The 26,286-nt window shown below is 49.3% G+C and overlaps 1 protein-coding gene across 21 annotated transcripts in view; it reads left to right on the forward strand.

Moving 5' to 3' along the window:
• The first annotated feature begins 1,966 nt into the window (after window positions 1-1,966).
• MAPT (microtubule associated protein tau) overlaps window positions 1,967-26,286 on the forward strand; it is a 101,878-nt gene continuing 77,558 nt past the window's right edge. For 20 of the 21 annotated variants that reach the window (XM_049114633.1, XM_025436796.3, XM_049114636.1 and 17 more), the window contains exon 1: window positions 1,967-2,105. The gene's annotated coding sequence lies outside the window, so the exon portion shown is untranslated. Of the gene's footprint in view, window positions 2,202-26,286 lie in introns of all 21 variants that reach the window. The other variant, XM_035721195.2, reaches the window with a different exon arrangement.

Consider the following 26,286-nt stretch of genomic DNA (forward strand, 5'->3'; position numbering starts at 1 on the left):
GCCCATTAATTCTAGTAGCCAAAGACCATCACATGGCCAAAGTCAAACATCAATGGGGAAGTAGAGTGGAGGCAGTGCAGATCACATGGTAATAGGCTAGGACATATAATCTCCATACAGGAAAAAGGGAAAGGAAACAATTGAGGACGCTAACAAAACTTCAATGCTATAAGATAGATATTAATTCCACTCCCCTCTCCACTTTCCAGGAGAAGATGAATAGTTTTTCTAAGCTTCTTCCAGAAGTTGAAAATATCCCTTTCAGTTGGAGTGGAGGCTTTAGTCAAATCTGAGCTAGGGTTTGAAGGTTATATAGGACATTGGCCAGGGAAGAAAGAGCAAGGACTTTGTAGATAAAGGAAAACCTGTGAGTACAGGTGGGGAAATGCCAGCCAAACAAAATCAGTTGGCCATTAAATAGAGAAGAGAACACAGGGGCTCCTTGAATGCTGAGGAGTTTAAGGCTAAGGAGTCACCTTCATTTAGGGGGCAGTTAGAAACCTATAGATATTTTTGAGCAAAAGAATGCCATGATTAAAATGATTGCTTCTGAAGACTGACCTGACTATGGCATGCAGGCTGGGCTGACATAGGGAGAAACAGAGAGCAGGGAGACCAACCAGTAAGGTAACTAGTTTCCAGAACAAGGGAGCAATCTTTAACTAATGTGGCAGCAGTTCTAACAACAACAAAAAGGTCAATTCCAGAGACTCAGAACCAGTAGTTTAAGAAATTAGCCCCGCGTTTTCATCACCCACGCATGCTCCCAATAATCACATATGAATCTTGTGTGAATAAAGCATTTTAAAAGCCTGCTTTTTGTATTAACGTGTAACATCCAATGTTGGGTTTGCTTAAGAGAATATAAGTGCTATGCACATTAAAGCTTCAAGAGAAGTTCCCATCCCCCTAGGACAAGAGAGCTGCCCCCCCCCCCCCATCCATATAAAGCCTCCCACTGCTAAGGCTTAAGTTAAATGTGTTGGATAGACCAAGTAAGGCCAAAATCCGGGGGCTGGGTGACCGGGGGAAGGAAAGCCACTGGTCAGTTTCAGTCTGAGGTGTGCTCTCCAGGTGAGAATCTCTAGCAGGCACTTGGAAATTTGGATTGCAAGCTCTACTTACGGTCTAAGGGTGTTTCAACAAGCAAGGTAAAAAATAACTATATATGAAAATGCTTTGCAACGTGATAAGCGCTATTGGGAACTTCGTCCAATTAAAATTTTTATTCTAAGATTACGGTTAGATCAATAGATTTGAATGCTCCTTGATTTAAAAAAAAAAAAAAAAAGAACAGAACACCAAACCTGCACTATATGACAACCGAGCCTGTTTAAAGTGGACTAAGAATTCACCTTGGTCAACAACAAAGGTGGAAAGATAGCAGGTGGAAAGGAAGCCGACCCGGGGAAACTAATCTCCAACAAGGGAGCCCATCTCAAGGGGTCGGGAGGCCCGGCCAGCCATAAGCAGGGCGAGCCGGGGGGAGGCCTTGAGGTCCGCGCTGGGCCGACTGGGGAGCTTTATGGAAACCCGCCCAGGACCGAGACAGGCCATCACTCCGGGGCAGGAAGGAAAAGAGGCAAATCCAGGGGGCAACCCAGGCTGGCTCCCAAGGGCGGAGACCCCTCTGACAAGACAAAGGCTCCAGGCGCGGGAGGAGACGCCAAGTGCGCGTGCGCCACGGAACGCACATGCGCATAGCGGCCTGCGCCGCGGCCCGAGGTGGCGGGGGGAGGGGACACGGGAGAAGGGAAGCGCCAGAAGGACGGAGCCAGGAGGCGGGGGAGGGCCCCGTGGTGGGGGCGCTCGCGCGCGCCCACTGGCGGCCGGAGGAGAAAACGCCCGCGAAGGAAGGCCTCGCTGCCCGCCCCTCTTGGGGAGGCTCGCGCTCCCGCTGCTCGCGCCTGCGCCGCCTGCCGGCCCCGGGAGCGCGCCCTCACGCTGGTGCGCGCGCTCGCGCTCTCAGCCACCCACCAGCTCCCGCACCAGCAGCAGCAGCGCCGCCGCCGCCGCCGCCGCCGCCGCCGCCCACCTTCTGCTGCCGCCACCACAGCCACTTTCTCCTCTTTCCTCTCCTGTCCTCGCCCTCTGTCGACTATCAGGTAAGCGCGAGGCTCCTAAATCTGCCTCCCCGTCCTCCTCCTTGCACTCCCAGGCTGCCGCCCCTCGTCCCCCGCGGCAGAGATGGGGTTCACGAGGTAAGCATAGGTCGGGGGCCACGGCTGGGGCTCCTCCCTGCGCCCTGTGCGCTCGGGCGCTGGGACTAGGGCGGCTTGGAAAGGGATCCATGCAAGGGATGCACTCACGCGCGCGCGTGTGTGTGTGTGTGTGCTGGGGGGTGTCCATAAGACCCGCTTCGCGCGGACCTGGGCAGAGGTTGTGCCCGAAGGGTGGGGCCCGGATGGTGGTGACCTGGGGGAGGGGGCTGCTGTGCACTCTCGACCGTCGCCTTTGCCGCAATGGGCGTGTGTCTATGTGTGTGTGTTGGGGGGTGTCCAATGACGACCCCCGAAACCGAACCTGTAATCCGATTTATCCGCCTCGGTTTGCCGTAAATCCTTCAGGAAGGTATGGATCCGGTTCTAGAAAAGATGACTCCCTGCCTGCCCCTCCCTTCACCTCCCCGGTAGCAATTCCAATGGGGCTTTCATTGCCTCTGATTTAAGGCGGTGGCCCACCCCCTCCCCGTTTTCCTCCTTCAGAAACCCGCAGGGGACATTTGGGGGCTGGGAGTGGAATCGGGGAGATGGGGAGGGGTCCAGGCGCTGTCACTTTAGTTGCCCTTCCCCCTGCGCGCGCCTGGCACCGGGACGCGAGCAGCGCCGTGCCCGAGAAAAGGTAGTGCGCCGGTCCCGAGGTGGAGGCTCGGAATGGCGAAAGGCTGGGGTCACCTGGCCTTGCGATGTGGAAGGACTCGACGGCGGCGGATGCCGGCTCGCTGGCGCTGGCAGCCGCAGCCCCTCGCAGACGCGCGCGGGGGCTGCAGGTGCATTTCGGGGCGGGCCCCTTTCTCTGCGCTCTGCGCCTGGCGTCCGGCGTGTGCGCTCCCTGCCGGAGGCGCGGGGCTGGCGCGCAGGGCTCGCCCCTCACTGCGGCAGTGGGTGTGGACCCGGGTGGGCAAGGAGGGGGAGCGTAGGCTCTGCCTCCTCCCACTCCCACCCCTGCCTTTTTCCCCCCCTCCAAACGCGAGGTGCCATCTTTTTGCGGCGTGTCATGTCTTTACTGTACCGTGCCAAGCCGGGTGGCTGGGCTTTGGAGGACAGGGCGGGGACTGTAATTAATGGGGGGAGGGCGGCAATCAGCGCTGAAATCTTGGCGTTTTGCGGCGGTGGGCTCGCGCCCTGGGGCATTCACCCGAATCCTTCTCGGGGGCTAGCCGCTTTGTTTGTAGGGCTTACGTGATCTGCGTTGCCCGCCCTGGTTTTTTGCCTCTTCTCTATGAGAGTGTTTAACCAAGGCCCCCGCCCCTCCCCCTATTTTCCGCCCCTCGTTTTCGAGCTCTTTGTTAGATCTCGGGCTTGCAGGGGTCAGGGAACTCGAGTCACAGCCCCGAGAGCACGGATGGAACGGGCGTGACCCCGCGGGGCCCCCTCCCAGAGGCGGGCGGCGCGCCCAGAAGCGTCCGCGGGGCCGGAGGCCTGGATTCGAGGTCTCGGCGCTCCGTGCGGGTGGCCGCAGAGGGAGGAAGCCCCTCCCGACACCCCGAGAGGCCTGAGGGCTACCCCCCACCGGCTGCCCAGTAGGGGGCACCGGCTACCCCCGCGGGGCGGGTGGCGGGGACAGCACGCAGGCGGAGCCCCTCTCCGCTTCTTGCCCTGTTGCTTCGCGGAGCGGGAGACTGTAAGGAGGGGGCAAGAGGGGTCCTCCGGCGCTTCGGGCCACACCCATTTTTCCTGACACGACTAGGGGAGGGGGGGTGCGGAGGGGAGGTTGCTATAGAAACCACACGCGTCCCAAGAACGGACCTCTGGGCGTTGCCCCGCCCCTTCCCTGGAGATTGAGAACCCCAGGGGCTGGCGAGGCCGCAGCCCCTCCGTCTAACGGAGGCCGCAGGAGGGAGACCCCCCTCCCCGCAACCCTGAGCCGGTGGCTCTTCCTAATTGGCCTCCGGCGGCCTCAACCACCCAGATCGGCGTCTCTTGTATTTTTATTATTCTGGCCGAGTATTATTTTGGGAACGTGCAAGATTTTTAAAAGCCTGAGTTCACCGCCACCCTAGGAACGAGGTGGGGGGCGGGAAAGGGGGGTCCTGGCAAAGGGGTCCGAGCCTCGCCCTCCTGCGTGGAGCAGCGGCCGCGCGGCTTTCTGGCTAATTCTATCGCTGAAAACTGACGCGGGGGCGCAGTTCTGAGCCCGATGAGCATCTCCGGAGCCGAACCATCCGCGCGAGCTGCACAGATTGATCTGAGTGTCCAGGGAATGGCCCGGCTCCGGGGCCAAGAGCCCACCAGGGGCCGCGCCGAACCTTCCTGTCTGTGGCATGGGAGGTTGGAGCCCGGGGTCATGAGGGGGGTCCCTGCAGAATTGAGTCCGCCGAGGGCGGGTTGCAGGAGAGGCTCAAGGATCGCTTCGAGCATCTTCTCCGCTCGCACCCCTCCACCCTAGAGCTGGACGCGGAATTCGGGATGCGGACAGAGCAAGGGTCTCGGCCGGTAGCCCACGGCAACAGCTGCCCGGGGTGGACCGCAGGCGGAGAGGTCACGTCCTGTCTGTTGGGGGAAAGGGAGCTTGGCGGGAGTGAACACATTTAGCTCAATGCCGGGAACAAAGCGCAGTCCAAATGTCCGCGATTTTGCACCATTTTGAAATGTGTTGGCGGCTTTGGGGTGGCTCTCCGTTGGTCCGCAAGGCTTGGGGGCTGTTAATGGAGGAATCCCAGGGGCCGGGGAATGGATCTTCGTTAGCAGATCTGGAAACACCATCCCTGCCTCTCCGTTTGCTCCAACTAAACGGCTTCCCCCCTCCCCACCCCCGGGGATCTCTAGGGATCCAGCATTTGCGCCCACACGGGAAATCTCCAGGCACGGATCCGAGGGCCATCGACTCCTGTCCCCGATAATCCCCATCAGGCGGGAGCTCACTTACGTCCCAGGAGACCCCACTTGGCATCCGGCACCCAGGAACCTCCAGGCCCCGTCCCCAGTTGGGCCAGTTGGGATGGATGATGGAACCTGGGACAGCAACGGGGGGGGGGGGGGGTGCTGGCTCTGGAGTCTGTGCTCAGGCTCAGCAGAATGGCTTTTTAATCCCTTTCCCTAAAGCAGAAAGAGAAATGTCTTTCCTACCAAAATTAATGAAGGTATTATTTTTCATTTTATAACGCTACTTAGGTTTGCTAGGTAAGAATTGCTTATTCATCTCCAAACCCTTCCTCTAAACAATAAATGGATTACCACCCCCACCCCACCCCCATCCCAGTACCTGGTCCCCAGAGACTCCTGAAGCCTATCAATATCTTGACCAACAGTTGCTTCTGTAACAGCTTGTGTTGACTGCAATAACCTGGCTTGGCTCTTGGGGTTGCCTTTGGATAGTTGGCAGGAGAGTTTTGTTGGCTTTGCTGGGTTTTGGACAAGTGACAGTCCATGACTCTGTGTGCCTGCCCCACACAAACCTCCTCTGCACCTGCCCACTGTGAAAAGGCGTGTCTTTTAACTGGTTTCAGGTATCAGGCTCAGCATCCCTGACAAGAACAAAAGAAATGGATTATTCCCACAAATTGCAAGAAGAAAACGTAGAATCAGAGTGAGAAGGGGTCTGATTTATTCCATTTGGGGAAAGAGCCCCTTTTATTGAACATGTGCTTTGGCCCACATGCCCTTGGAGGGCAGTGCCAGCCTAGAGATGTAACAGGATTGCGGTGCTCTTTGTTTGGTCTGAATTTTCTTTCTGCCCTTTTAACATCAGTTCATGAAGCCCGTTTGTTGAAGATTTTAAGAAATTGTGTTTCATTCATTACACCTTCCCTCAGCATTTACATATATGGCTTGAGTGTCTCTGCAGCACTGTGTATGTATATTAGTTGTCTAACTAAACACATGATAGTTTTACAACTAGATAGTATTGTACTTAATCCCACCTTGAAAAAGAATCACTCAGGGCCCTGGGTGGCTCAGTCTGTTAAGCATCTGCCTTCAGCTCAGGTCATGATCCCCAGGTCCTGGGGTGAGCTCTGCTTGGCACTCCCTGCTTAGCAGGGAGTCTGCTTCTCCCTCTGCCTGCTGCTTCCCCTGCTTACTCTCTCTCTCTGTCAAATAAGTAAATAAAAATCTTTTATAAAAACGGAAAAGAATCGCTCAAAAACAAATAAAAACACCCCCAAGGGCTTAATATAGTGCTAGACATACAATAGGTATTTGGTCTATACCCATTTAACAAATAAATGGGTAAAATGGGGAAATGCAGGTCAAAAAGGTGGTAAAGAGAAAATAGAATGGGAGGGGGCTATATTCAAGGTCATGGAATCAGGAAGCTGCCTGTGCCCCTTGGTGCATCTCCACACCTTCCCTCCTCTGCTGCCAAGACTTCTCCCTTCTCAGTACAGCACTCCCTGGCTCCAGAGCCCTGGTCCCCACTGAACACCTCACCCTTGCTGGCTGGAAATGTGCAGAAGAGGGAATGGGCAGAAAGCACACAATACCCCAGGGGGAAAGAAGGCCCTGCCCAGCCATATCTGAGACCTCTTGGTGCCAGAGGTCAGAAGGATGCATGAAGGTGGGAAACTCCATTTGGCTCTGCCCCTTCCCCTCCCCCCCCCCGACTTTTTCATTATCCTACTTCAAAAACTGCCCCTCAATCCTTCCACATCCCCCAAAATATCCACCTGACTAATCGCTCCTAGCTTGACACCCTTGGTGCTTGCATGGGTGATTTGCAGGAGCAGTAGCATGGAGGGGCACCTGAGCAGGTGGGGAAGGGAAGACTACTGCCTCACCAGCTGAGCTGCAGCCAGGAGAGGACCCCCATAGTCCAGCTGGGACTCTCAGCCATTTTCCTGTAAAACAGTGGTTTTCAGCCCCCTGGGTCCTCAAGATGGCTAGAGACATTTTTAATTTTCACACCTGGGGAAGGTACCACTGGCACCAAGTGGGTAGAAGCCAGGGATTCTGCTAACCATTCTGTAATGCACAGGACAGTCCCCCACATCAAAGCATATACAGTCCAAAATGTCACTCATGGCAGTGTCAGAAGCCCTGCTCTAGAAACATTGTTACTCTGGCACTCTTATCATAATGGCAGCTTATGTTCCTTGAGTGTGGACTAAATCCCGGGATCCTGGGATCATGACTTGAGCTGAAGGCAGATGCTTAACTGACTGAGCCACTCAGGCACCCCCAGAGGCACTGTTCTAAGTGCTCCCCAGAGATTTTCTCATTTCATCCAACAGCCTCCTTTTGTAGCAGGTGCTGTTGTTATTATCTCTGTTATGTATGGAAAAGCTGAAGTACAGAGAGGTTTAGTAACTCACTAAAGGTTACACAGCCGGTGAGTAGTAGAGCTGGATGTCTGACACTAGCTCCCTCCCCTTCTCAGCTACACGTGGCTTTAATAGGCCTTTGTGGGCTAGCTTAGGAACCCAAGCATGATTTGTAACATTGACTCAGTGGAAGATTCAAATTCCAAAGCCACGGACTCACAAAATGAACTTTTGAAAGAGTCCATAATTGGAGCACAACCTAAAGCTCATAATTTCTGATCTAGCCCTGACACACAGAGCAAGGGATTTCACTCAACCTCTGTGTCTCTGTTTATAAAACAAAGAGAAGATATTCCAGGAACTTGAAACCTCTTCCCCCAGACCCAGGCTTTCAAGACCCCTCTGTCATACAAAGGAGCAGCTGGTTCTGATTGGCTCAGAGAAGGCTAGAAATCAAGATCAGGAGATCATGGCATAGACTTAGCTATGGTCCGGGTCAAATCAGTGAAGTTTTAGGGACAGCAGATCCTCATCTTAGATCCCCCAGAGGGATCAAAGCCTTGGCACCAGCCTGTGGGACCAGCTCTGAGCCTGTGGCTGAGTTGAGTTGGGTGGACATAGGAATGGCCTCACGCAAGAATCTCAGGGCTTCCTTGGTGGAAGTGGGCCTGGAGGCTTTTCTTGCTTCCTGGGGCCCAGTCTCTGCAGTAAATATTCCTTTATGCTGTGGCATAGACGTAGAAGTACCTAGAGTCCTTCGTCCCCAAGACTCACTGCTACTCTGCCTTGGGAGAAAATCGGAGGCTGCTATAATTCTGCAACCTCCCCTGAACCCTGTGTGGGCAATCAGACATACAATACACCATGCATGCCACTCTCACCCCAGTTACCTCACCAAAGGGGTTACTGTCTAAGAACACTTTTCCTGTCTCCAGGCCCCATGCCCTGCCACCTCAGCCAGGTTCCTTTCCTGCATAGATGGCCTCCACCTGAGTGTGGGGAAGCATTGTGAGGCCACCTTGGAATGATTTTTGAACTTTCTGGAATTTTTGATTAAGAGACATTCTGCAGATGTGCAGCTAGAATCAGCTTCCACAAAATACAAACTTGAGTGACTTCCAAGTGGATTATCTGAATATCTTTTTGCTGTGTTGATTTTTCAGTGGGCTCTGTACTTGCTCAAATTAGGGACACTATAGAATGAATCCCCCCAGGCAGCGCGGGTGGCTCAGAGGTTTGGTGCTACCTTCAGCCCAGGGCATGATCCTGGAGACCCAGGATCAAGTCCCATCGGGCTCCCTGTATGGAGCCTGCTTCTCCCTCTGCCTGTGTCTCCGCCTCTCTCTCTGTGTCTCTCATGAATAAATAAGTAAAATCTTAAAAAAAAAAAATGAATCCACCCCCAAAAAAATATATGTTGTGCCTCAGGTATTCAAGGAAGGTTTGTGAAAATACCATGAAGGCAGGCACTGTTTCTTCCTTGATAGACCGTTGGTACAGGACAGTGTCTTATAGATAGAGGTATTAGGTTGGGCCAGTGGTTAAGGGTGTAGACACTGATCAGACCTCCTAGGTCCAAATCCTAGCTCTCCCACTCACTACGGGACCCAAGCTGTGTTGATGAGCTTCTTTCTTGGAGAGTTTGTTGTCTGCACCTTGGGGGTATGGCAGGACCTAACTCACTGGTTGCTGTGGAGTTTAAAGGGGATAAGGAGGTGATGCAGTACTTAACCCAGGGCCTGGCACATAGTAAATTGCTTAGTGAATGGTTTCAAGAGCAGCAGCCTCTGGTGTTGCAACAAGTGTTGACTTGTGATTGGATGACTATGCAAAGGCATCTACTGACCCTGGTGATAGAATCACTTGTAACAGATAAATTGTTACAGGGATCAAGATAGAAGTGGGCAGCTGGCCAGCTCCCCTGGAGCCAGGTGCTGTTGTTCGGGTGGAAGTGGGTCCCCGGAAAATCCCACACACCCGTGTTTAAATGTAGAGACAGAATTCTTGACACAGGCAAGCAGAGTGACTTATCATCCGTTGTCCCTACTTCTGTCCTCTTCCTTCCTGAAATCCGCTCCATGCCAGGAATAGACTGTGTACTCTCCCCACCAGCCTGAGCCGAACCACGCCCTCCCCCCATCCTGGGAATGGTGTCCTGGCTTAGCTAGTGTGTGGGGTCCAGAGATCTGACTAGTTTACTCACTGAATTAAAAGTGAGTGCAGGGCAGCCCCAGTAGCTTGGTGGTTTAGCGCCGCCTTCAGCCCCAGGGCCTGATCCTGGAGACCTGGGATGAGTCCCACGTTGGGCTCCCTGTATGGAGCCTGCTTCTCCCGCTGCCTCTCTCTCTCTCTCTCTCTCTCTGTGTGTGTGTGTGTGTGTGTCTCATGAATAAATAAACAAAATCTTAAAAAAAAAAAAGTGAGTGCAGATGGGATTGGAAAAGTAATGGAGGGCAGTGGAGGAGAGGATTAACAAATGAAATAAGCAGGGTGTTGAAGTTGGTAAACTGGCAAACGGACCTCATGGTCAAGAGAAGAGTAAAGCAGAAGATGCTAAATAAAGCAAACACAGCATGTTCTGAATCCAGGAACTCTCCAAGCATTCTATGAGCATGCTCATATCTGAATTACTAAATTTGATTTAAGAAGACTTCTTACCTATGAAATGAAGACTGAGGGTCATAATACTTTAGTTTTTAAAAAGTCATTAAATCAGAAAAGTCATTACAAAATGATACTCTTGCTGTTCGGACCAGCCAGTTGGAATTTCTTGTCCTTTTCACCTAAGCCACACTCGTAATACATTGTTTAGGACTTCAGATTTTAGCTCCTTCGTAAAAGCAGCTTACACTACAGAGTAATCTGAATGCAGAATCTCTCTAGAGTTTTACTATTTCATTCACAGTCTTTAACATCTTGTTTGACAGTAAAAAAACAAAAACAAAAACCATTTTTATGAAGTCTTTCCAGAGTGTTCAACCTGATTTTCCTAAAACCAATTAATGATTTTAAGAGTTTGTCTTTCGTTTTGTACTTGAAACACATCAGCTTGCATCTTACTTAAATTATGGGATTATTGTAATAAGTGTGACGGAAAATAGAAGATTGGCTGTGGTAGGTGGAGGCCATGGCTGTGGACCAGGCCCTGTGAACTCAGCCTTGAATATTTACAGTCCTTCCTTTCCATTTCTTACACAGTGTCAGCTAGGATGGGGCCTACTGTGGAGACTTCGGTATTAAGTGAAAGATAGGCTGTCATCCTCCCTCCCCCATTTTTGCCTGCCTTCCAGAACTGCTCAGCACTTTGAATTCATTCACATAGAACCCCAGGTTAAGGGGTATTGCAAAATTCTCCCCATAAGACCCAAAATAAATGTAAATCTTATTTATTATATTGACTCTCCTTAGTGAAGGGATTTTAGATTAAGCTCCAATGATTAAAAATCAGCAAGGTAGAATTAAATCTGAAGCCATTGGAAATGATGTTCCATTCACAGCCTTTCCTTTGGTCCTATCCACTCTCCTGCTCCATCAGGCAGGCATCTAAGAGGAACATAGTTATCTCTGAGGGGTGCCGGGAGGCTCTGTTGGTTAAGCATCTGCCTTCAGCTCAGGTCATGATCCCAAGATCCTGGGATGGAGCCTCACGTTGGGCTCCCTGCTCAGTGGGAAGCCTGCTTCTCCCTCTCCCTCTCCTTCTCCCCCCTCCTCCTCCGCTTGTATTCTCTCTCTCGCTCTCTCGCGCTCTCTCTCTCTCTTGCTCTATCTCAAATAAATAAAATCCTTTAAAAAAAATGATCTCTGGTCCCAGCTACTAGTTTGCCTACCAACCTGTGGCCCGGTTTTCTGTTTTCCCAGGAAGGCTGGGTGATGATGTTTTCAGATTTAGTCTGCAGTTGTAGCATAAAAAATCCGAGGGATGCACTTTCATCTTCATGGCCTCCTCCCCAGGACACCAAGGATATTAGAAGACCCCTGAGAGCATAATTGCTGTCATGTGATCTCCAGCCAACACAAAATGCCAAGAAGGAAGTGCTGGCAAAAACCGATTCATGAAACTGTGGAACTGTGTCCCTCCTCCAGGGTAAAGGACCTGAATGAGAACCTGTGTTCTAAATTATGTGTCAACAGAATTGTCCTGGACCAAATCCAGCTCAGCCATTGATTTGTAGGTCATTTCAGAGGTGCTTATGTCCAGTTGTTCTTAGTTGGCCATTGGCACCAAACTATTCTCTTAATTCATGCCTTTTCCCACAGCCTACCCCTCAAAAAGAGGCTTATTGGATAATTAATAATCTAAAACCAAATGGTTTAATGCCCGAGGGAAAGTTACAATTTAAAGAATCTCTTTGGCTTAAAATATATATACATATTAATATTATAATTGTATGTATATATATATATATTTAAAGATTTGTTTATTTATTGGAGAGGGAATGAGCACATGCACACACGCATGTGTGTGTGGGGGGGAGGGGAGTGGAGGGCGAAGAAGGAGAGAGAGAGAATCTCAGACTCCTCACTGAGCCCAGAGCCCAACATGGGGCTCGATCCCAGGACCCCAAGCCTGTGACCCGAGCCATGCCCAACTGACGGAGCCACCCAGGTGCCCCGTAATTATATATTTAAATGTGAACGTTTACTGCCTTATTTGTTGTATGTTGAGACTTTTTATATTAGGTTTGCTGAACCCCTGACGGCCCTTAACTTCAGTGATGCTAATGCATCAGAATTTAAATCAAGGTATGTTAATAAGCCAAGTAAAGGCTGTATATATGAGTAAAATACTTGTATATAACCTGCTGTGTTGGGGTGCAGTAATAGTTGCGGCATAAATTCGTGTGAACCTGTCCCTCTCAACACTCCCATTGCCAAGAATCACCAGGAATAGCTGTTTGGAAGAGTCAGCAACCCTCCTGCCATCCATGTTGTCTTGTCTTTTTCCTTGGAACAGGGAAATTCCACCCTGGCCCCAACCCACGTGCAGCAGCTCACCTTCTGACTGTGCTGTCACCATGAGCCCAGCTTAGAAACAAAGGATTTCACAGAACATCCCTAAATCTGCTTGAATAATGGAGTGATCAGTCAAACTCACCTGAACCTGCTTTAACCTTTCCTCAGGGTTAATCCTGTGGGACATGCCTGCTGGCCCCACTAGGTTCAGTTCTTCCTCTTGTATTTCTCAAGTCCCTCCCTTTTTAACCCTGCAGGGGGTGTTGGCTGCGCTCTGTTCCCTGCAGACTGTTAATAAAGGCCGAATAAACTGAAATAATTCCCTTTCAGTGTCACTAAAGTGCTATAAATAATTATGAACCAATATGCTTGATGTCTGATGGGAAATGCATGGGAAATTTTTTTTTTTTTTTTTAAGCAGCAGGATTCATGTTATAAGTTGACAATCTGGGCCAAGTGAAAAAGAACTTTTCTTTTTTGTTAAAGCTCTCCCTATCATTTATTGCTGGCAAGACTAAATTCCAGAGGCTAGCCATCGCCTCATTTTGTGGGCCTGTTATCACCTGTTGCGTGGGCTTGCCAAACCCTGAATTTAATCGCAATCTTCCCTGTTTACCCACTTATGAGACTTGTGGCGAAGTTGAAGATTTCTTATACGTCCATTTTTCCATCTGTAAAATGGGGATTATGCAACCTCCTCACCCCACAAATGGATGATAGTGTGGGCTCCCTTTTCACTGGGTAGTTGCAGAACTGAAGTAAAGCCATCTATGAGAATTCTTTCAAGCTGCTCCAGAAGACAAGTGCCATAGGGAGTGGGGATGCCTCTGGGGAGCCAGACTCAGGTGACTGACCTGAAGTCTCTATGGGCTGAGTGGAGCCTGGTGCCTGAGCTAGTTCAGCTCCTGCCACTCTGCTCCCCTCTTGCTGGCAGGATGGTGCAAGCTCCTTCCCAGGGGTAAGTGCCCATCAGTAGGACCTGAGCCCAGGATGGATGGACAGGTGGCTGCAGTCCAGCCTGTACTGGTCTTGTCTGTTCCCTTCTTTGCAGAGGAGGCCTAAAGACAGGGTGCAAAACAGGGCAGTGGGTGGTTGTGCCTGTAGCATAACCTCAAGTGATATCTCTGGGGGACTTCTCAGGAGAGGGGCTGGGGCTTCCCTGACCTTTATTGTGACTCTCAGATGGAATTTCCTGGGAGCCTTTCCATTTTCTCATGGGGTTTTCAGTTTTTTCCTAATCAGACAGGTACTTGGCACAGGATCTCCTATTCTAATTATGCCCAGGGGTAGCCTCTTCTGGGTACTCAGTGTTTAGCCCTGAATGGGAACCTGGGAACCGGTTAAGGCAAAAGTGATTAAATTAAAGGCTGGAGTTGACTTTGGTGGTAAGAAGCTCTGCGAGGTGTCATTCACTGAAGCACTTGCACTTGGAATTTGAATTGAGCTGGAACTGGATTATGGTTGAGCTGTCTTTGCCCTGGGAGTGGAGGGCTTCTCGTGTTTGTGGATGGTGGGTAGTATTTCAAGGCATGTGTGTAACCCCAGCCTGCCGACAGCCTGACTGCCCTACTTCACATCAGCTTAATAAACTCCCTATTGGTCTAAACTAGTTTTGTTATATGAAGATGCTGATAATAATGGTACCAGCCAGTTGCATTTATTTCACTGAAAACATTGCCTCCTTTACCCTTCACTCCCCCCACGAGGCAGGGATTATCATCCTCACTTTGCAGGGGAGCAGACTGAGGGCCAGAGATTTCACAGCTGGAGAGGGAGCCAGATCATGCCTCTCCCCAATTCCTGAACCTTGCTGCCTGCATGTTTCCAATGCCTCCCCTCTGGGTCCACTCTCCATGCCAACAGATGTGTCCTTAGTACTAATGACCAGAGAAACTGCCCTCCAGCCTCCCTGAATGGGTCATATGTAACCCGATCCTGGAGAAAGTATTTTAAACCGAAAGCTAGCCTCTAAACTGGGCTGCTGCTTCATGTCGCCGGTGACGGCAGAACCAAATTTAGTGTAGTGGGCAGATCGACACTTATCCAATAGAGAAGCTCATTTTTCTTCCATTTCACACAAAACATGAAAAATGTCCATACCTGCCACACTTCTACGGAGTGGTATGTGTGACGGAAGGCTGGGAAAGGTGACCAGGAGGGGCCTGGGTGTGTAAACTCAGGGGAGATGACATACAGGTTCCCAGGCAGTGTCCATGGGGAGAAATTTAATTCCAAGTGGGTATTTTCCCTGGGCTGTTATGGAAAAGGGTCACAGTGGGAGGGAGGCAGGGGGATAGGTGACATTATCCAGACTCCTAATGTACCATCTGATTCCCCTCACTGGTCAGTCCAATTTATTACCCCCATATCTGCACCCCTATGGTTCACGCTCTAGGACCAGGAAAAGGGGGAGTGATGGGGAACAGAGAAGAGGGGCTTACACAGGTAGGGTTAGGGGTCACACATACAGGAGATTTAGAATTTGCAACCTCGCGGCACCTGGGTGGCTCAGTAGTTGAGTGCCTTTGGCTCAGGTCGTGATCCTGGGGTCCTGGGATCAAGTCCTGCATTGGGCTCCCTGTGGGGAGTCTGCTTCTCCCTCTGCCTATGTCTCTGTCTCTCTCTCTGTCTCTCATGAATAAATAAATAAAATCTTTAAAAATATAAAAGAATTTTCAACCTCATCAGGCACTTTTATGGTACCGAAATACATTTCCCACAGCCACTCTTGCATCTCACTAAAACAAGAGCCATTTCTCAGTTCTGTTCTTGCCTCCTTTCTGCTCCCCACCTTTTCTTTAATCCACTAGCTATAAAGTAAACTGTATGCCATATGTGAGATCCTACCCCAGTTTGTTTTGTTGGTTTTTTGGGGGGCGGGGGGATCATTTCAGTCTACAAATTGTATTCAGGGTGTAACTAGTTCTTCAAGACAATTCTTAAAAGCACCCCATGCTGAAAGATGGGGCCACCTGGAGGAACACTGTTGGTGTCAGCACTGAGCACAGGCTGGCTTATCTCTCCTGGATCCAGGTGGGAGCTGTAGGGTGTGGGCCCCTTTGCACAAAGCCCTGGATGCAAAGTTAGGAGACTGGGAACACTGGGCAGAGGGCAGCTCTCTTGCCTATTGGACAGGCCAGGGCATGCTGGCTGCAGGGATCTCATCATCAAAGGTTATGGCCACGTTATAGACACCAGACCCTATATCACTGGGACTTCAAGAATGAGGCTCCTGGGATTGGTCCCTTCTGGTAGAACAGACCCTGTCCCCAGTGGGCCCAAGTTTACAAAGAAGAGTTGGGATGATCTGGCCTTCTGAATACATTAATTGTTCTAATTTGGACTAATTAGGGAATGGTCAGTCTCATTTAAAAAGCGGAGTTAACACTCTCATCTAGGTATTTGGGAGAGGGGAGTAGTATTGGGAACATTTTTAAACACTAGCCACAGGGAAGGGCTCACATTTGGGTGGCCTACATGATGTGGTGCCAGAGTGCTAGGAGGTCTCTGCATTACCCAAATTGCTGACAAGCAGAAAGTACTTTACAGTTTATATGATCTCATTTAGTTTTTTATGTAAGCCTGTAAAAATTCTTTTCCCTTTTACAGATTATGAAACTGAAGTTCATGTAGGTTAAGTGGGGTTCAGGAAAATTAAGTGGCACCTCAAATCACATGGCTAGTTTTATACCAATGAGGGATTTGAACCCAGAACTTCTGCTTCTCAAAAGCAGACCTCACCCTGGCTTTAACATCATTGGTTCTCTATTCATTGCCTTAGCCTCAGGGATCCTACCACTTGTTAAACTGCCAGTGCCTGCGTAGGAGGTGGGAGAGAAGACACCTCACTGCTCCCCATACCCCACCCAAGGACAAAAAAAGGGTTTTTTTTTCCCATAAATATATAGATAGGCCAGCGATCTGGAATTTTAGCTTTATGATTAATAAATGAAATTATTGCTTTTTCTTCCTCAAAATCTATTCAGCATAAGATGTGTTTGGGGTGTGACCATGATTTGTGCCCCCAAAAGTGCACCCTGCACCCTAGTAATGGAGAGCTAATGGCAATACAGGTGAAGGGAGAAATCACCAAGTCCAAGCAACCCCGTTCTGGGCTGAACTGGACAATTTGCCCCGATGATTTACTTTGCCGCCATCACTCGCATTTCCAGGGACCGGAAGACACAGAGAGAGGAAAAAAACCTCCATCATGCCTAAGTAACCCATCTTGTAACACAAGCTATTTTTTCCATAACTAATGGCTAAAAATAGTTCCTAGAATTTAAAGATAATTAGTAAGTTAATTGATTTTCTCTCTATACTACTAGTTTCAAAGTAAATTGATTAAAACTTTCTGCTTTCACATCACTAGTGCCCGTTATTTTGTGTTTAATTCCCACAACTTTGTCTGATTCCACTTTTTGGGCTTCCCCGGGGAGCCAGGCTCCTTAATACGTCCATCTGTGGGGCAGTGCTTTGTTCATCTTTGTATCCTCAATGCCTGGCATAGCACATGGCACAGAATATACGCTCAAGAACTGTTTAGTAAATGAATATATGGATGACTGAATGAATTCAATACTGGATTAAAACTTAAGGCCTTTCTTAAAAGAGACGAGAACAGAAAGGAAAACAGGTGTTTAACTTATAAATTTGTGGGTGATGTGCCACTTTATGATTATTTTCTTATTTATTTACTTAGAGAGAGAGAGAGCGTGCAGATGCATGAGTTGTGAAGGAGAAGCAGAGGGAGAGAGAGAATCCTAAGCAGGCTCCATGCCCAGTGCAAAGCTGGATGTTGGGCTTCATCTGGTGACCCTGAGATCATGACCTGAGACAAAATCAAAAGTCAGAAACAACTGACTGAGCCACCCAGGTGCTCCCTACTTTATGATTTTAATACCCAATCCTTTTATATTAAGTATAGTTCTAGGACACCTGGCTGGCTTACTTGGTGGAATATACAACTCTTTTCTTTTCTTTTGTCTCCTTTTTTTCTTTTTTTGTAGTTTCAAGTTTTTATTTAAATTCCAGTTCGTTGGGGCATCTGGGTGGCACAGTCAGTTGAGCATCAGACTCTTGGTTTCCACTCAGATTGTGATCTCAGAAGCATGGAATCGATCCCATGTTAGGTTCCACACTCAGCAAGGAGGCTGCTTTGGGTTCTCTCCCTCTCCTTCTTCCCCTGCTGCTTGTGTTCTCTCTCTTTCTCCAAAATAAACAAATAAATCTCAAATAAAAAACAAAAAAAAATTCCAGTTACTTAACACAGTGTAATGTTGTTTCAGTTATAGAATTTAGTGATTCATCAATTATGTACAACACCTGGTGCTCATCACAACAAGTGCCCTCCTTAATACCTGTCATTCATTTAATCCAGGAGTGTACAACTCTTGACTTTGGGGTTGTGAGTTCAAGCCCCATTTTGGGTGTAGAGATTACTTAAAAGTAAAGTCTTTAAAAACAACACCAACTGGGGTGCCTGGGTAGCTGAGTAGTTGAGTGTCTGACTCTTGGTTTCAGCTCAGGTCATCATGGGAGTCATGGGATTGAGCCCCACATCAAGCCCCCATTAGGGCTCCAAGCTCAGTGGGGAGTCTGCTTGAGATTCTCTCTCCCTCTCCCTCTGCCCCTCCCCCAAGCACTCTCTCTATCATAAATAAATAAATAAATAAATAAAATCTTTAAAACAAAAACAAAGAAAAACAAAAACAAAAACAAAGAAAATAATCAACACTATTTTTTCTCTTACTGCTTTCATACAATGACCTGAAGTAGGAAAGGATGTACAGGTCAGCATTTTTGAGAAACAGGAGTTTTGAGTGTTAAAAGTGGAAATGCATGCATTGTTTGCTAGAATCCTTTAAAAAGCTAAGACTGTGGATTAGTCTAAGCTTTTAGATTCTCCTGAAAACAGGAATGCCACCATAAACCATGGGTCCTACTTCAAAGAGAGAAGATTTTGATGAGCAGGATTGGGTCTAAGGCTTGCTCCCCAAGCTCATACCAGGAGGGATGGTGAGCAGGTGAAGGCAAACCACTGAAGTCTCTCCCACCTCAAAAGAAACTCAGGCCCAGGAAAGGCTGTCAGAATTAGCAAATTAAAGCCCTGGATGGGGCCCCTGAGTGGCTCAGTCGGTTAAGCCTCAGCCTTCAGCTAGGGTCATGATCCCAGGATCCTGAGATCAAGCACCACATAGGGGCTCCCTGCTCCTTGAAGAAACTGCTTCTCCCTCCTGCGGCCCCTCCCCCTACTTGTGTGCTAGTTCTCTCTCTTGCTGTCAAATAAATACATAAAATCTTTTTTTAAAAAATCTTCTGTTTTAAAATATATATATAAAACCCTGGAGGCCTGGTTAAATTTCTATTTCAGATAAGCAACAATTTTTTTTTTTAGTATGAGTGTGATAGGCAACAAAATGCCCCCCCCCCGCCCCGAAACATATCAGATCCTAATCCCCAGAACCTATGAATATGACCTTGTTTGGAAAAAGAATCTTTGCAGATGTCATTCAGTGAAGCATCTTGAGATGAGATTATCTTCTATCATCTAGGCCGGTGGTAAATGCAGTTACTTGTGTCCTTAAAAGAGGGGAGGGGGGCAGAAAGAGATTAGAAGACCCAGTGATTGATGATGGAGGCTCAGGTTGGAGTGATGTGGATTCTAACAGCCACCAGAAGTTGGAAGCAGCAAAGGATTTTCTCCTAGAACTTCTGGTGGGAGCATGCAAGACCTTGCCAACATCATGATCTTGGCCCAGTGATCTGATTTTGGACTTCTGGCCTCCAGAACTGTAACAGAATAAATATCCGTTGTTTTAAGCCTCTCAGTTTGCAATTTGTTACAGCAGCCACAGGAAACTATTACACTAAGTATGTCCCATGCAGTCTTGGGGACATACTAACACTAAGACAGTTGTTTATCTGAAATTCAGATTTAACTGGGCGCCTTGTATTTTATCTGGCAACCCTGATTGCCAGGGCCAAAGAAAGGGCCTTTAGAAATTTGCAAGAAAGCTGGTTGAGGCTGTCAGGAAGTGGACTTCCTTATACTACGAGTCATTGTAAGCTCAGTTCCACTGAACCCATTTGAACCCTACTAATCGCCCTCTGGACAAAAGAGGGGGGCAATTAGACAGGTGTTAATGATTTATTCTGTCAACAGTCACTTGAGCATTTCCTATAAAACAGCTCTGTGTAAGGGTGGAGGAGTTGGGTATTAATCCCATCCATGACAAACCCTGCAAGATAAATCACATGAAATATTGCCAATCACTGAGCTCAGGCAATTTCATGGTACATTTCTGATACCAGAGCTGCCCCGGGGAGTCTTGCACCCCTCCACTGAGGGCTGCTGGGGCCCATACAGAACATGAGGTGGTCCCCGGATTCTTGGGTTTTTAATCATGCTCACAGAATCCACAATGTTAGCACTTTAAGGGACCTTGGGTCATCCAGAGCAAGCAGGGGAGCCCTAGGATACTCCAGAATTGCCCCCAGATGCTTTGCCAAAATAACCATTCCTGGGCAAAGAGAAAAACAGGGTTTACAGGAAAAAAGCAGAAGTTTTCAGTGGGGACTGAAAAGATGCTCGACCTCACCAATGATAAAGGACCACTGATAAAAGCACAGCAAGATGCCACTGTGAGTGACTCAGGTGGTGGAGATCCAGAGGGGAGGTAACCTGCAGCTGGCCAGGGTGTGCGGTCACCTCCTCTGGACAGAAATGTGGCCAATCCAGCAAACACCCTTTGACTGAGCATTGCCATTTCTAAGAATTTATCCTTTCTATGTAAGCAAGGGCAATCTGTGTGAGGATTCACTGGGGAGTCATCTGTTCCACAAAAGTCTGGAAATAATTGACATGAAACTGGTTGGCGCTAAAGTGGGGTCCCCCCAGAATGCACTGCTGTGGGTGGACACTCTCTCAGATACGCTAACACAAGGCAGCTGTACATGTGTTCCCACCTGCATAAAAAGAAAGATTCCAAAAAAAAAAAAAGAAAGAAAGAAAAAGAAAAAGAAAGAGAATGTATGTGCATGAGGCCACATATATGGAGCCCGACTGGAAGGAAAGATGAAAATCAGGTTTTGATGGTAGCCTCCAGGAAGATAAATCGTGGGTGCAGGCAGGAGACACCATTGTCACTCTGTACTCTACTACGGATTTTTTAAATCATGTGTATATATATTTTTAAAGATTTTGTTTATTCATTTGAAAGAAAGAGAGAGGGAACAAGAGTTGGGGGAGAAGCAGGAGCAGACTCCCCGCTGAGCAGGGAGCCTGATGCAGGGCTCAATCCTAGGACCCTGGGACCATGACCTGAGCTGAAGGCAAATGCTTAACCAACTGAGCCACCCAGGCGCCCCCATGTGTATATGTTTTTAAAGCTACATTCATATATATGCTTAGGCCCCAGCTCACTTCAGAGGAATGAAAATATCTGGAAGAAACATTCTTTCAAAGGCCCCCCCAGGCAAAGCTGATAGACACGGCACCCCTAATGGAGAAGCTCTGATCTGGCTTCACCCTCTAATTTCAGGGAGAGGGAAGCTCTGTAGCTAGGTCTTTTTGGGCTAGCCTGGGCACTTCACTGCCTTAGACAGAGGACTTCCCAGATGAGTTGTAGGAAGACAATTTACTGGAAGCGCATGCACACACACACACACACACACACACACGTGTAAAGCATATATAAAGTGTGTAATTGAATATAGCACCTTTTGGAGTACTCCCTCGGAAGTAGAGGGGAAGGGGGCAGGAAGACAAAGGGAGGTGGGCTACTGTGTTAGTTAATACCCAAGCCTTGTTGTTTGTGACAACCCAGATTAGCCCCAGGAGCCACCCTGGTCCCCAGAGTGCCTGATAGAGCCTGCATTTCAAGTGAGACCCCTGTGAGTGACTTCCCTGTGGGGAGGCCAGATGATGCACCACTTGACGATCTTCATGCCCAATCCTTTTATATCAAAAACAACTTTAATGCTATTTTCTCTCTTAGTGTTTTTACACAAATGACCTCATTTCATCCTCCCACTGCAGGCAAGGTGGCACTTCCTGTTTGGAAGGGGAAAAAACGGAAGCTGCCATTCTAGAATCTCATAGTGGGGACAAAGCAGTGGTAACTTTTCTGGCTGCAGCCCTGCCTCCGGGGCAGGAGCCTGTGTCCTGACCCCGATGCCTGTCTTTTCTGGAGTCGCTTCCTTGCGTAGATGGCCCACCTTGCTCCAAGGCCTGTCTGGAGTTCCTCCTGAATCCCCCATGTTCCTTGAAGGACATAGAACACGGACCAAGACCCTGCTCTTTGGGGACACTTCCCACACCCAGAGAAGCAAAAAGGCACTTCCAGTCTCCTCCTTCAGATTCAACACAGTAATCCTCAGAGACCTTCCAGCCAATCCTCCCAGGGCTTCATTTCAGTTTTAATTACCGTGTGGTCCAAAGAGGCTGATAGGCACAGCTGAGGCTAGAATGTAACTTGCCTGCCCCCCAGGCTGGAGCATTTCCCATTGGGTGTTGGTTAGGGCTCACTCTTGCTTGACCTATAGGACTCTGAACTCCCAGAACCACGAAGGTGTAAGAGCCCCCAGAGGCCACCTGGTCCCACCAACTAGCCATGGCCCAGATCTCCTCTGCTGCCTTCCTGACAGTCACCAGCATTCCTGTGATAGTGGCTCATGGCCTCTCTCAACCATGTGACAGGGGAACTGGGAAGGAGGAAAAAGAAGGGTCCAACAGAGAAAGATGAAAGTGTTGGGAGCTGCCCCAAATGTGTGACATCCTTAAAGTGAATCACTACTTTCCCCTCACTGCTTTTTTTTTTCCTCTTTGAGGGACCTTCCTTCTCCCACACCTGCCCTGCTGTCTGAGGTTATACTGAGAAAAATCCACAGAGGTGCCACTGCAAGGTGTTAAGGCTCACGAGTTTGGCATTTTAACAGATGCCAGAGCCACTTGAGAAATGAAGCAACAGCCCCGAGAGGTAAAGTGACCTCCCCAGAGTCACACAGCAAGTTCATGGCAAAGCTAAGTAGCACAGGTCTCCTTCCTTCCCTTGCGCATCATGTCCCAGGCCCCATATTACCTCCCTGCAATGGCTGGGCTGTTGGGGGGACTCTCAGACCCATGTGGCCAGTCAAGGGGAGTCATCTTTCGTTAAAGCAGCCAGGCTGAAGTGACTTCACTCCTTTTGTTTTTTTTGTTTTTTGTTTTTTAAAGATTTATTTATTTATTTATCATAGACAGAGAGAGAGAGAGGCAGAGACACAGGAGGAGAGAGAAGCAGGCTCCATGCTGGGAGCCTGATGTGGGACTCGATCCCGGGACTCCAGGATCGCGCCCTGGGCCAAAGGCAGGCGCTAAACCGCTGAGCCACCCAGGGATCCCCGACTTCACTCCTTTTGAAAGGAGAAGCATACACCCTGCTTAAAAACGCCTGCTAATTTTCCTAGAGAATGTCGACAATTCCTGGAGGATGTCTGGGTGTCCCTAGTGAAATAGCTTTCCCCTCGGGTATGCTTAAGTACAGAAGCAACATTTGTTGCTGGAAAATATCCATTAGGTTAATGAGGTTTTCCTTGCCCACGGAGATGAAGCACTTCCCAGCCATGGACACGTCGTAGTATGAGCAAGAGCTGCACAATGGCCAACCCATTCACCCACTCATGTGGTGAGCCCAGGAGAGCCTGGAGTGGGCTCATTCATCTGTCCACTTTGACCATTTCCTCCATTGCTGTCTCCTGGAGCCACCTTCCTTCAAAAGCCTGCCTACCTCCTGTTAGCACAAAAGCTGCTATGAGGGCTCCTGGAAGGTCAGCCCTCCTTGTACCTGCCTGGCCTATTCTTAGCAGCTCAAACAGTTTTCCCCAAGTATTGTTTTAATCATTTATGGTTACCATGTCTTACTCAAGAAATGGATAGGAGATGCAGTTTGCCCTTGTATTCCTGGATTGTGGATGGGGTGCGGGGACAACGGTCCACACCTGGGAGAAGGGCAGACCAAGGTTGGCTCCTGGCTGCCCCCTCCTAGCTGTGTGACCTTGGGTAAGTAGTTTGACCTCTCTTAGCCTGGTTACATATCCCTTTCAGGGCTTTGGTAAGGAGTGGCAACCATTCGTAGAAAGGACAGAGCAGAGTGAGTGACTAGCCCTTAGACTCCTGAACACCTACCATGATAATCTGCAAACATGCCCCTGTGTTATTAAGCTTTTAGAGTTCAGGGGATCCCTGGGTGGCTCAGCGGTTTAGTGCCTGCCTTTGGCCCGGGGCATGATCCTGGAGCCCCGGGATCGAGTCCCATGTCGGGCTCCTGGCATGGAGCCTGCTTCTCCCTCATCCTGTGTCTCTACCTCTCTCTCTCTCTCTCTCTCTCATAAATAAATAAATAAATCTTAAAAAAAAAAAGCTTTTAGAGTTCAGGTTGTGGAACTGAAGATGGATTACAGAGGGACTTTGTACCTTCTGCACTTGCATTTTCCTCCAAATCCAATAGGTCTGTATTTCTTTTGTGTGCGCGGGGCTGAAAATTTGCTATTATAGTAGTAACACAAGTAATTTCTCATTATCAAAAATTCCAACAGCAGCATGAATTTCTCTGATAATCAGAAAAAAAATACAGATATCATTTTGAAAAAATTCCTCTGAATAACTCCATCTTCCGTCCTTCCGGTGGTTTTGCGTCTTTTCGGCCCCTCCACCTGCCGGCAACGCAGTGCCCTAGCACTGCGGGTTGGGATCTCTCCACTCTCGCCCTGGCCACGCCCCCTCCACCTGGGCACCGTGTTGGATTGTGTCCACCCGCCTCAAGCGTGCCCGAACTCGCTAGGACCTGGAAGAAGGGGCTGCCGCCGCTGCCCTCCTCCCAGGACACCCTCATCCCTGCTGAGGCCAGAGTCCTCATCCTGGTCCCTCACCTGCCCCTACCCTGCGGGGGGACCCTGGAGGTTTCCTCAGACCCGGTGCCGGTGCCGGTGCCGAGAGCTCGGCTCAGGTTAGTTTCTGTGGCCACGCCCACAAATGAGCTTGTGGCAACCTGTGAGCACCTAACCAGAGCAGACTCCAGTTACTCCCCCTTGTTCACTTTTCTTTCCTAAGTTCTCCACTGCTGGGGTCCGTGGGCTCATAGCTCAAAAGGGTTCACAGGGCTACAAGGTGGACCTGATAGCTCAAAGCTACTAAGGCCTATCTCAGACCCATGGGCTCTCTTGCTAGGCTTTTGTGGGCTAGCCTGATCACCTGGCTGCTGTAGACAAGGGAACATTTCAGGTGAGCTGTAGGTGGAGAATGCAGGTGCTGGAAGATGTCTTTCATGGACTCTGTATGCACCGTAATTCACTGTGCAATGCACATGCTTTATATGGATCCTAAGCCTCAGGTCCCCTTTTCATGTTTGGTTTGGTTTGTTTCAGGAGGCGGATTGGGCTTTCCCCCAAGCCCTCTGTTCTCCTGTCTCCTGACTGTTAATCAGCTGCCTGGCTGGAGTTGACAGTAACAACAAAACAGAACCAAACCAGTGAGGGCTAACATGTGTTAGCCTGGTTCATCTCATCTTCCTGGTTCATCTTATTTCATCACTATATTGCCCCAGTGAATTTGCAATTCTATCCATTTTTTCATACGAGGAAACAGGCTCTGGATGGCTAGGTGACCTTCTGACAGTCCCTCAGCCTTTAGGGGCCATGCTCAGCAGTGCAGCAGCCCCTTCCTCATTCTTGGCCTGGAGGACAGTCCAGTTTAAGCACTGCTGCCTGGAGGGGGGTGCTTACCCCAAACCGTGGGCTTCCTGCCTGGCTCTTCTTCTTTTTTTTTTTTAATTTTTATTTATTTATGATAGTCACACAGAGAGAGAGAGAGAGAGAGAGGCAGAGACATAGGCAGAGGGAGAAGCAGACTCCATGCACCCGGAGCCCGACGTGGGATTGGATCCCGGGTCTCCAGGATTGCGCCCTGGGCCAAAGGCAAGTGCCAAACCGCTGCGCCACCCAGGGATCCCCTGCCTGGCTCTTCAACACTGTGCCTGACTTCAGGGACTCAGCTCTGCCCTCTGACCCTTCCCTGTCCTTCAGGGACATCAGACTGGAGCGCTCTGGCAAGGTAGGGGTGGCTACACAGGCCCTGTCACCTGCAAACGCCTCCTAGTTCCTGGGGATCCATAGACACACCCTCCTCAGTCACCCATTAACCCACAGAAGACATTTCTGAAGTCCTGAGACAGCAGGGTGGCTCTGCAGGCTCCAGCTGCAGGGCCTGGGAATGCTAGCAGCAGAGCTGACCAGTTACAGTGACACCTGACTGGTGACATGAAGCCTTCCTCCTGTCTGCCCCTCATTTACTGTTTAGCACCTGGCACACTGTGGGTACTTAATAATAATTAAATTCATAATGAACATCCGAAAGGCCAGCATGTGGTAAATGTATGCCTCTTTGCACAGTTGTTCTCCAGCATGATGAACAGGCCATTAATGGTTAATAAGGGATAAATGTGAACGTGGGAAAATCGGATTGCAAAGAAATTTACTCTTTCCTGCCCTTCCCAGACTTTTAAATGAGAAGGTAGGATCATTTCCCTTCAGTTACCCTTGCAACAGGATTTATAATGAAAAAAACTGGGAAAGAATCTTTCTATGCTCCTCCATGTAGACTTGGGCATCAATTTGGAGTGTTTTTCAGTCCATGAGAGCAAATGTAAAAGGAGCCATGGGAGATTTTCTCTTCCGACATGGGCAATCAGTATCCCTTGCAGGAAAATCCTCTTCTCTAGACTCAGAGGCCATGGCCTGGCAGCCATTTCGGGAGTGTGTCCTACAAGACAAACGGGGTCACGGCATGGAGGCTTCTCACTTCTCGATGCACACCAGCTGGCTCTGAGTGTATAGGACCCTGCGGCCAGCCCCTCCTTACCTTAACAACCCACTCT

This window comes from Canis lupus, chromosome 9 (genome assembly GCF_003254725.2).
Source record: "Canis lupus dingo isolate Sandy chromosome 9, ASM325472v2, whole genome shotgun sequence".
In the NCBI taxonomy this organism is placed as follows: domain Eukaryota; kingdom Metazoa; phylum Chordata; class Mammalia; order Carnivora; family Canidae; genus Canis; species Canis lupus.